Source organism: Wasmannia auropunctata, unplaced genomic scaffold, assembly GCF_000956235.1.
Source record: "Wasmannia auropunctata unplaced genomic scaffold, wasmannia.A_1.0 LD335082.1, whole genome shotgun sequence".
Classification (NCBI taxonomy): Eukaryota; Metazoa; Arthropoda; class Insecta; order Hymenoptera; family Formicidae; genus Wasmannia; species Wasmannia auropunctata.
In genome coordinates, this window is record NW_012027808.1 from 55,311 (window position 1) to 66,832 (window position 11,522).

The window sequence follows — 11,522 nt, forward strand, 5'->3', positions numbered from 1 at the left end:
ATTATATATGGAACTTTTTTTCCCGGGAAGCCACCGTAAGTCGAATTTTTATATGTTAACCCTCTTTTACTCGAATTCCGATAAGTCGAAAACTCTATAACTCAAAGGGCTTTTTTCTCTTCTCTTGAGATTCGAGTTATCGAGGTTCGACTGTACTAACAATCATTGCTTATTAGATTTTCCTCTTGTTATCTTGCCCATCAATTTTTGCAAAATCAGAAAAGTTACGGATCTGATATGTAAATGATACCTACCGTGTCTCTTTCATTGTTGTCAAGTTGCAGGAGCTACAATATTGACTTTACGACTTAATCTCATTTCGGATAAGCTACAAACCACTATCCGCGGCTACGTACTAACTTTGATAACCTCTGATGGTCCATTTAATTTCCTTTGATTTATTCAGCGCGCGCGTATAGTGTATGAGAATAATTTTGCGATAAATTTCAGATGTTTGTCGTAATGCGCATGCAATGGCATATATAAACACATTATAATGATATTTCTACATCGGACTATCCGCAGCTATGCTATATAATAATTAATGTAGTAGTAATTACACGTTTCATAAAAATTTAATACTGCAAGCGTTTATACATACACGAATGGTACAACGCTTGATACTTGCATTTATCTATGGTAAGTTTATGTATTCCCGCTTCTAGTTATTATGAAAATTTATTTCCACGCAAATTCACTCTTGGTCATAGAATGATGCTTTAAAAGAGAAAGCTTCCAGTTAATTGTTCTGCCAGCTGCTGTTTCATTCATTAAAATGAGAAAAAATCGCTTTATAAACGATTAATTAAATACTTTTAATGTTTAAATATTTGTGGAAGTATTGTCGTTACTCGTTTATTATTGATTAATAATGTTTATTCATCAAACAAATGAATTGGTTGCTCGATCTCGATGTCTAGATGAACAATTGGTGAGCTCATTGAAAGCATAAACATATTAGAAAAAGACAACCACAATTAACAACATTTGCTTACGAAATTCCTGTCAGTAAAACAATTGATAGGTAATTATGAGTCATTATGATCATAAAAACGCGTAATGCGTTGTTCCGTAGTGAAATTGTCGAATTTTTTATTAAAAAAAAATTTAAAAATATAAAACATTTTTTTTTTCAACTAGTTTTTATCGAAAAAAATTTTTATAATTTTGTTGAAACATTGAAACCTCTAACATATATTTTTTTTTTTCAAAATCGGTTCATCCATTAAAGAGAAAATTTATTTTATCGATTTTTAATTTTACCCCCATAACTTTCATAAAAAATTTTTTCCAAATATAATCTTTTCCAAAATTCTTTCTTACATCACTGCCAACTTATAATAAAAATCTCGATTGAATTTGTGCGGGAGCAGCGCACACATCCTGCTATGTCTTTTGTAAGAAAAAAGCTTCTCCACTCAAAAATTCAAAAAATTATGAAACTTTAGCAATAAATCAAGTTATAAAATAATTACCGCTCGTATGTATAAAACAATAAAATAGAAAAGAGTTAGGCCAATAAAACGAGCAAAACTTTTTTGGTTGATTAATTACTACAAAAACTGATAATTTAATAATTAACATATTGATGGAACGATTTCGGCTTACTTAGCCACACAGTAAGACAGACATATTTTTCTCGCTTTCTGATTCCGTTGGACACGATTAGTTTTAGCCATAGCTTTTATTCAGTTAGGTTTTACATAAAAATATTTCAAGGATTTAAATTGTTAATAAAAATATATTCTTAAACGGTCTTAGACTTCTCAAAATATGGAAACTCAGCATGTTCTTGTTATGATAGCATTGAATTTGCTCAGCTTCTACTTGTTTAACACACCGTTACTATACATAAAACTTTAAGGATCAGATAAACGACGAAATTCACACAGATATGTATACGGGGGATTAATTAGACATTGTACCATTGAATGACGATTTATGATGATCTAAATTGTAGAACTGCGACAAATGTAAGACATCTGCGTCGATAATGCCAATTTTAATTATAATATAAAGTATGATGGCTGACGATGGCTAAGTAAGCCGAAACGTTCCACTAATTTGTTAATTTAGCAATAGATGTTTTGATATGTAACACGCTATTTTATGCTGTCCGATTTATGCTGTCCTAAAAGGATAAAATCAACTTTTAAAAGTCCCTATATTTTTTTGTTCTTGAATTATTATTCAACAAAAAAAAAGCAAAATTTTATTTTAAAAGTTTATTTTTTTATGTTTTTTGATTAAGAAATTTTTTGATTAAAAAACTTATTAATTATTCAAAGAATTATAAAAAATGTATAAGTAAAATTAGAACTTTCGATGATAATTTTAATTTAGGAAGAATTCCAGCAACAAGAAAATTTAGTATATTACATATCAAAAAATTCCTTATGTATTATCAAAATTTCTTATTTTTTGTTGATTTTCTGAGTTGGGGAGACGGGTCCGTCTTCCATTGTCAATTATAAAACATCTTGCACCTTTGTGGCCAATCATTAGTTCTATTACGCGTAGCTAAAATTTCATCATTTTGCAGTATTTATCCTTAATTCCTTTTTACGCCACATTAACCGGGTACAAAGTATACATATTTATTAAATTGTTAATATTTGGACATAAATATACAATGAGTTTTTAACAATAAGATTTGATGATTCTATCTTCTACACGTTTATTACTTTATGTTTCGCTCTTGCGTCATTAAACTCGCGTATACGATAATTTAAATTAGGTATCGTTTTTTGACTCTGATCAATTAAATCCCGATTAAATTTAACGACATATTGCTGTAATAACGAATTACAGAGCGATATTCTGAGGGAAACAGTCAACAATAATTATCTTGCCTTTTATCTCGCGAAACAATTACTGCTATGTAATATCGGAATGTTGCATACATTGGGAATAAACGTGACATTTTCAATATCTCTTTCACAAGTGAAATATGAGAAACGATATGGAGCGTATTACACACAGGCAAATCTGCCTTGCGGCTTGTCATTATAGAGTGAAGTCTTTTCATATTACTTTGCACGACAAAGTCTTATACCTACTTTATATGCGGCAAAGACTACACTCATTTCAATTTAAATTGCTCCATATAGGAAGGTTTAACGTTTCATGCTATGTATTATTAATATGTTATATTATCTGAAAGAATTGTTATCGGAGATTGATTTTTAATTCGTTTTCTCTTTGTGGCTGTATCCGTAACGCTATGCTTATTTATAAAGAGTCAACTATACTGCCATCTTTACGCAACACATATGTAAATATTATATTGATTAATACAAGGGTTTGTAAAGAATACAAAATACAAGGGTTTGTAAATTTCAAGTTGTAGTTTTAATGTACGTGTACATTATGCTAAAATAAGATGTTTTTATTTTAAAATGAATGAAAATAAAGCACGTTAATTTCGTTTATTTTTTGCGTAGTTAACAGCTGACTAATAAATATATGAAAATAATTACGTTCTAAACAAGACTTTTTACATATTTACTTATTTTGAAAATTAATATTAGGAAATTATAAATTTAATTTTACGCTAAAGAGTTATTGCGTTTTTTAATTTATTGTAATTTCAAGGTCCTAATGCAACCTACGCGATGGTTGATAAGATGTGTTTGTAGAGATAAATATTTCAAGAAACTCATTTATTTAAATAAATAATTGTTTTTAGTTTTATGGCACCGTTAAGTCTGCAATTTAATACTAGCTCTTTTTCTTATTTAAATTTAGTTCGTATATTTTATATAAAGTGACCAGTTTTGTCGCTTGTTATATTATTTAGAGCGATTGGAGATTTATCGGATTTCTACGAAATTATTTGTTTCTAAAATCAGAACACCCAATCTTTTATTCTAAACAGATGAACATTCTTATGGGTTGAATTTTTTAGCTTTTTCAAATAATAGAAATGTTGTTAAAAAATTAGTGTTGTGATTTGAAATATATAGAATGGCCATCCGAGCATCATTGTAATTATATTCTATATACTTCTAAAATAATATATTTTAAGCATCCGCAGATAAAATTCGTTAAATTTGTGTAAATCACTTTTTAAGGTTTGTAATAAAAGGTGCGGAATTTTTAACATTAAAAAAATTATAAATCAAACATATATTAGGCTATATGCGAGCCAACACGGATGATTTTTTTGGTGAGGTAATTTTTTTCGCAATAAATAATTTTACAGATTCGGGGGGTAGAAAATATAGATGCGCATAAAAAAAAGATTAAATCATTAATCGATTTAATTTGTTACAAGTTATTCCGGCCTCATGTAATGAACTGCGTTTCAAGACCGACGAATTGCGGCGCGCAGTTTGCGTGTGGTTGGATATTGTAAAAAGAAATTATTACACACCGTCATCTGTGTTGGCTTGCATACGGCCTAATGTATGTTTGATATATTCTAGTGAGCTTATGTATCTAAATTGTTTAAAAATTATAAAGTCCGCAGGATATAATAAAAAATTCTTTGCATCATCTAGCTGCCAAAGAAAAAATCTTCATTTTTCTTTATCTTAAATGCAGATTGTTTTGTAATTGTTTTCGAATACCTTAAATTTATTTAACCTCAAAATTAAATTTTCATGTATTTTTCAATGTAAAAATATTTTGTATTTATACAATTTTTATATCTTATTGAAATAGGGATTTTTGAAATGAGTTATTCACCTTTTTTCACTCATTTTCTTTACTTTCTTAAAATCAACCTCTTACAAAATCGAGACATAATATAAGATAAAGTTGCGATCGGAATGATCGTATCTAACTCGGAAAACGTTGATACGAATCGATCAACCGCTTTCACATGTTACTTTTGTTCTGTACAAGTTAAAATATTTTCACACATAGGGTACAGCGGGGTAATTTAAATAATTTTAAACTTTTTGAACAATTTCTCAAAAAGTAATAATTTTATCCTTAAATTGAATATGTAGCAGAAAACTCACATGTTTAAAGAATAATTACCCAATATATGAAACATTATTCTTTAAATCCTGAGACGCAGCGTCATTATCCGATTTACCCCTACAATTTTAACGAAAGTCAATTTTAAGGAGTAATTTGAATAACAGTGAAAATGAACATTAATATTATAATAATATTAATATTATAATAAAAACCAAATTTTATATTTAAATGTTTTTTTGAACATTTTATTATATTTTTCAAATCAAATAAAACACAGATTAAGAAGACATAGAATAAAATTAAATATAAATTAGAAAAACATAAAATAATCATGTTAGTCTCATTGTCAGTATTTTAAATACAACGGGCATAAAACTTTTTAACATTGATATTATAATAAAAGCAAAACATTATATTTATCTATTGTGTTTTAAATATTAAATTGCACTTTTCAGACAAAATTAAACAGAAATTAAGAGTAAGAGAATCTCTGGCTTCGAGATATTTAACTCTTTCTAAAGTTTTCTGAAATGCTACTAAACACAGTAGGACGCCCAATAGAAGTTCTAGGAACATCATTTCCATTATATTTGTTTTTGTTTAGATTGTACTTTTCCGTACAAGCTCGTGTATGAAACATGAAATAATTCGCAGCTTCTAACCCAAGAGACCACATCATCAATGACAGCTGCAACGTTAACGACTTGTTGAATGTTCTCTTTGTTCCAATTCAATCAAGCATTCTTTTTTTATAATGCTTAATGTCTGATATAATGAAATTTATCTTAAAACAGCTGAAATATAAATATTCTAGAGAACTGAATGCGTTATCCAAATTGCCCCACAAAAATTTATTCAAATTTCCCCGTACGCCGACTTAAAAACATTGTAATATAGTATTAAAACAACTTAACAAAATGCGCCACTAGTTGACATGATAATTTTTAATACAGGCAGGAAACATTTTTAGATTATATTGTTTTCATAGTTTTTATGTAGGTTCCATAAAAGCTTCAGACAGCAGAGTATATTCTTATAAACTACAGTTACAACAGAAGTCTCTACTAACCTTGCTTAATATAAAATACTATATTGTTTCGTGCGGAGCCTCGGCCGCGTGATCTTCCGCGAACTTTCTGTTATTCGGATTGTGTTATTGTCGATTTTGGCTAGTGAGAGGCTTCCAAATTCCTTTCGGGGCCTCAGTCTCCGTTCGATCAACGTCGTCGTCGCATCGACATCGCCGTACGTACGCCGACTGTGCGTTCGCGGAGAACCGACGCGTGGAGTCGTGTGCCGACCGCACGCCTGCGCTCTTAATTAGTTATTATTCAGTTCCCTTTCCTTTTTTGTAAATTTATGTGTGACAAATAAAAAGTGCATTGTCGAAGCAAAGCGGAGTACGCTCAATCTACCGATCGCAAAATCCAGCATCCCGCCGATGCGTCGTAAACAATATAGATCTATAGATTAACAGATATTCTTTAACAATTATATGAATATGTAGACCAAAGTATTCTCTTTGTTGCTAACCACAAATATGAAATAAAGCGTCTCTTGTTTTTCTGAAATTCTTGCAAATGCTTACTATTATCCAAATTTTCCCACTGTTCAAATTACCCCGCTGTACCCTAGCATTACTTATTGCCAACTATGTGATTCAATTTAATATATACATGCAGTAACATTAATTAGTTGAAAAGTTGAGGCGACTAACTAAATAAAATCAAAAGAAAAAAAAGCAAACTGATACAAGCCGAATGCTTTCTTTTTTTTATTAATTTATGTTTATAGTTTATGTAATTTAACTCATAATAATAACTTAAGTTATACAATTTGGTGGAGATAGCAAATGCATAAAACCTCGTTTATATGATATCATAAATTGCTTTTTCTATTATTTGTGAAGAATTTTGTAACACGTTTTATAATTTAAATTCGAGTACAAAAATTATTATGGAGCAGTTATCAGTTTCCGATTTGATCCAGTTTTCGGATAAAGAGAAATAGTGGAAATATGTTCTTTACATATAGTCTGATCGCAACAGTTTGATGATGTATGCCGATAAGAATGCGAAATTATATATAAATATATTTGCCACTTCGTGGTACGAATAACTGCAATAGCAATTGTGCACATAAAAATAAAATATATATCGACATAAATCTTACATAGCTAGAAACTCTATGATATATTCTGTAAGAAACAAGATATTCTGTAGCATCTCACGAATAATATTGAAAATATAAAAGCTTGTTACTAAAATTTTATTCTTTCTTACAATTAGCTAATTTCAACTCAATTTTCATTTCAAGATAAAAATTAGTTTTAAACTTAAACTCAAACTTAAATTTTTTTAAATTTATAATTTAAAAAATCTTTATCTATTTTAATTAGCATATAAAACTTAAAATTAATTATTCAAAATTAATGTAAATGTTAATTTATCTTAACTGGCATTGTAAGTATTAGTTACAGTTTGAAATTAATTTGAACTTTATCTTAAGTCTATTAAAACTTAATTTTTAAACCTTACTTTCGTAAACTGCAAGCGTAAGTAAATTAATAAGCCGATTGTTCCTTTAAAATTCTCCTTTCTTTCTTGAGAAAAGTATATTTGAGAATCTCTTGTAATTCTCGTAATTCTCGCACATATGTGAGCTCGTTGCGAAAACATAATGTGAAACCTTAGCACACATCTAGACTAGCTCGTCTACCTAATGTCGTGATAAAGCTTCTAAATTGATCCTGTACTTTCGTCTAATAGCTAACTATCAAACTACAACTGGTAGACTTATACGCAACCAACACGCATGCAATGTGTTTTGTTCGAAGTTCTATTCTGCCATTCAAGAAGAGAAATTTCTTTCGTAGCTCTAAGAGCTTGATTCTTTTTTTATTAGTTTAGCCTTTAGATAAGATATCGATGATAATAAAGAACATCTCAAAATGCGCATAAAAGATTTTTCTCAAGAACGGAAAATAGGCTCCCATCATAAATTCTCGGATTCATTGCGAAAAGGCAATAATTCACGATGTTCAGTCATTTATATCCTTTTAAGTCAAATCGAGAGATTTATAAATCCAATCGAAATATAGCGCTCCCAGATGGAGTCTAAAATCAATCTTGAGTGCGCTGCTACTACAAGATTTTGGAAAATTTATATTAAATAGGCAAGGAAACGCGCCTTGCTCGATAAATTGCATCCACAAGCAAGCGACTTAATATCAGTATACAGAATGTATTCTGGGTAAAAATAAAAATATCTTAATGTTAGATCTTGCGACTGGATGCCAGAAAAGTGACCTCAAAATAGATTTCAGCAACAAGATATTCTAAATTTCGCAATCGACAAATATTAAGAGGTCTAACCATCCTAAAATTTTCAAAAATTCCATTTTTTTTATTAGATTTTCTGAAAGTTTGAACTTTGAAGAATATTTTAAGATTAGAGATAAGACAATTCTGTAATATTTTGTAATATAAAAAAATCGTTTCGAATTTTCTTTTGCGTTTTTCTCGAAAATATGTTTTCCAATACGGGTGTAAACTTTTTTCAGAAACTAATAGTCCGATTGACTCCATTTTTGACAGGCATATTTCTAAAAAGATTGTCTATCGTGTTACGTAGAGTTTTTTTGATATGTTAATCCAGTTGTTTACAATAAATTTTTTCAGTTTGTATTTTGATGTAAAAAAATTTTTTTTCAAGTTGATCTCCTTTTTACAATTTTCAAAAAAAATTTCTACGTAACACGATAGCCATATAACATCTGTTTATAAAAAAGTATTTTGTTTTTTTATTTCAAACCACTCCCCCTGCGGAAATGTTACTCCCGTCCGATCCTGACGCGGCGAAGGAGCTTTGCGAGAATTGTTCTGCAGCTGCCTACATTTTTAGTTCAATCTCTTCGAAAATTTTCAGATTTGTAGTTTTAATGTTGTGTATTGTACCCCTAAGATATAAATTAATACTACGCAGCAGTTAATTAAAAAAAAAATTTAATTTATGCTTATTGTAGGCCCAGTCAGGGTGGTTAGATCCTTTAATCATTACATCAAGTGCACATAGGTTACATTATTATCTAAACTTCATGGAGTTTTGTGGGAGCTTTCTAATAAGAGACATATATCGACAAGACTTATTTTGTTTTTTAATATTCAATGAAAGACTGAAACAGAATGATTCCTGTGTCGATGTATGTTTTTTGTTGAAAAGCTCCCAATGTAAACAAGATTCGTTATAGTGGCAGTGTTAAAATCGATATTTATCGAAGATCACCGGTGTTGATACACTTAACAACTTGAAGCTGATTCTAGAATGCTAGCATTCACTGGGAACTTATTTATTGTTATTTCTTGAAATAGTTTTCTTTAATAGTAATTTAACTAAATAATAAATTACAGAGATTTAAATTTGACAATACTAATTGTGTTTTCTAAAATTATTCTAAAATACGAAATTAGTTTTGTAAAGTTTAACTTTGATCTCCGTAATTTGTTACTTGTCGATTTTTTAATCAAGTTTGTCGTTTATCTGTCAATTTTTAAAAATGAGATAATTGATTTCAATTATTTTCTTATAACCGGCTTAAAAATTTGTCTTTTAAATAGAAAACTAAGTGATTATTTTAACTATTGATTTTATACTTCTTTTCTAATTAAGTTTGCCATTAAATCTATCGAATTTTTCTATTTAAATGTATAAAGTTCCTAATTTAATGTATATTTTTTTTAAACTAAAATTGTTTTCTTTTAAATAAAAGTATATATATTAAAAAAAATTATTAATAGAAATTAGTCTTGCATTTAATATTATTGAAGAAATATAATTTTTTGTACTTGATATTACCTCTCTACGCAATATACATATATTGCCACGGAAAAATGCATAAAGTAAGAGGAAAATATATAGAAAAAAAGAAATATATGGTAAATACAGAAATATTGCAACAATAACTTGCAGGGATAAAGGCGGAAGAATTGATTTTGCGAAATTGACTCTACCAAAGTAAACACTATATCGTGTGAATGTAATCCATAAATATACACTGCAAGCTGCAATCTTTATACGACAACATTGCTGTTGTTGCCAAAATTGCATCCTGCTACAGTCGAGAATTACGTAATTCAGGTCTATATAAACATCCGCGATTCAAATACGATTCATTGGAAAAATACGAAGTTAGAATATCATCTTGAAAATCTAATAGAATATATTTAATGTTACAGTGCCAAATAATGTAGAAAATAAAAAATATTTGCATGAATAAATAATCTCAAACGAACTTTCGCTTGACAATTGAATGATTGCTACGATAATGTACGTTTAAAATGTAAAGACGATATTCTAAGAACAATTCTAAAAACAATTCTAAGAACAAGAAAGAAAGTTTTAAAAATTTAACATTATTAATGTGGTTGAATAGATTCACAAAACATGAAAAAGTTCTTAAGTTTTAAAAGTTTCTCTTGCAAGAAAAGTCAGGAGTTCCTGTTTGTCTACAAAACGATGGTCTTTATTTGCACACGAATGTTCTGCGTGCAATATGGTTGGTGTGCAATGCTCTGTATGCAATATGGTCGTCTGTGTAATGTGCTGTGTGCAATATGATCGTGTGCGTAATCCGGTCGTGTGTGCAATGTGCTGTGTGCAACACGGTCGTATGCAAACGGAACTACAGGCAATCGTATTGTAAATAAACGGAGTCCTCCCAAATCTAAAAATAGCTTTCTCCCGATTAATTTCTTCAATAATATTGACTATCATCTTTTCTTGAAAGATTTATTCTTATAATTCTTAATTGTGACTCTAATAATATAATTCGTTTCAATGATCATAATATTACAGCGCATCGATTAAAGATAACACTCATACCGGTATCGTTATTTAGTTCCAATAAAAATGTGCATTCGTATTTCCCCGAGACTCTTTCCATCAGAATTAATTGACAAACAATTTAAAATCATATTCCATTATCCATATGATAATCAAAATTTTATTATGTGACATTGCAGAAAAAAGCGGGATTATATGTATAAATATGGCAAATTCTCGAAAGTAATTAATCCATGAAATATATAATACATTATATTTTTGTGAATGTTTTATTTATAAATCAACGTTTGAGATATTTTAGATTAGTGGGAATCGACGCGTTAATTATTGCGTAGTATTTCTTAAAAAAAAAAAAGAAAAAATTAACCTTTGTAAATTATATACTTTTCGATTCTGGCTTGGCCATCTTCAGCAGTATAAATCTCATTTCAGTCAATTTAATTCTGGACGCTTTGAAGTATGAACATTTATTGTGACACTTTTAATACATGAACTTCTTGATTTTATAATTTGACTATAATCAGTAAAGAGCGTCTAAATATTTATGTTATCATTGCAAGTCGTGGGATGACGCTATCTTGAGCTCATTCACTCATTACAATGAGAGTCTGTTGCCGACTGAAATTGACTGTATTTGAACTGAAATGAGATTTATACTACTGAAGATGGCTCCAAGCCAGGGTCGAAACGTCTAAAAAATATATGATTTTTTATTAGCAGGAGTTATTAAATTATTATTTATCGCTGAAGAA